The sequence below is a fragment of the Microtus ochrogaster genome, chromosome 1 (genome assembly GCF_000317375.1).
Source record: "Microtus ochrogaster isolate Prairie Vole_2 chromosome 1, MicOch1.0, whole genome shotgun sequence".
Classification (NCBI taxonomy): Eukaryota; Metazoa; Chordata; class Mammalia; order Rodentia; family Cricetidae; genus Microtus; species Microtus ochrogaster.
In genome coordinates, this window is record NC_022009.1 from 64,240,197 (window position 1) to 64,241,448 (window position 1,252).

Here is a 1,252-nt window from a genome sequence, read left to right on the forward strand (position 1 = left end):
TCAAATTAGTTATTTTCTTTCTCTCCACCTTATTTACACACACACACATCCACATACAGGTGTGCGCACATGAACATGCACTCCATACACTCACAGGGCACATGGTGGTCATTTTCAGAGGAGAATCTGGAGAGGTAGTTACAGCACATTAATAATGCCAGGTATAATATGCTTAAAGGGTGTTGGGTGTATCTGTAGAAAATGTCTGCCTTTGGCTGCTCGTGTTTTCCGTGTGCTGTATGTTTAGTTAGTGCTCTTTGGGTGTTGATGCACTGTCGTGGTTGACATCTGCCTTCAGCATACTGCATTGTGGGAGATGATGCTCTAGGGCCGTGGTTCTCAACCTTCCTAATGATGCGACCCTAACACAGTGCCTCATGTTGTGTTGACCCCCAACCATAAAATTATTTTTGTTGCTACTTCGTAACTGTAATCTTACTACTGCTATGAATTGTAATATGAGTATTTGATATGAAGGCTGTCTGACGTGTGATCCCTGTAAAATGGTCATTTGACCCCAAAGGGGTCTTGACCAGGTTGAGAACCACTAGTCTAGGGGAACAAGCAGTAGTTTTTCTGACTGTTGGATTTCATAGAATACCCACAAATATAACTATAGGCATGAATGGTCCAAGGTCTCCCAAAGAGTAATTTAGGGACTGCTGGTATGGTTCAGCCTCACCTGCATAAACTCTTTGTAGGGGAGCTGAGTTCCCAGAACCAACATTGAGAAGCTCACACCTGTAACTCCAGTTCCAGGGCATCCAGTACTCTCTCTGGCCTCTTCAGGCAACTGTACTCACGTGAACATACCCTCACACAGGCATACACACAATTAAAGTAATAAAATGAGTGTTATTTTTTCTTTTTTAAGAGTAATTTAGATACTTTTGTCCTTTAGGAAGTATTAAAATCAATGAAATGTCAGAAAAATTTTGATTCTGGAACAGACACTTGTACCAACACAGGTACAGGTGGTCCTATGCTCTACTCCACCACAGTTATTTCTCTGAAAATACTCCTCATATATGTTGTGTGTGGCGCGTGTCTGGCATGGAAATTATCCCAGAGGCAGATTTCTATGGAGGAGGGAAAAGTCCCTTATTATAGGAAGTGAGATAAATACAGATTGAACCAGGCCTGGTGATATAGCCACTGGGAGGCAGAGGCATGGCTATACCATGTTCAAAACAGAAGCACTGAGTTATGGTTATACCATGTTCAGAACAGAAGCACTGAGTTATGGCTATAC

The 1,252-nt window shown here is 42.2% G+C and overlaps 1 protein-coding gene across 2 annotated transcripts in view; it reads left to right on the forward strand.

The window, feature by feature from the left end:
• Actl6a (actin like 6A) overlaps positions 1-1,252 on the forward strand; it is a 15,350-nt gene that overhangs the window by 11,122 nt on the left and 2,976 nt on the right. The window lies entirely within an intron of this gene.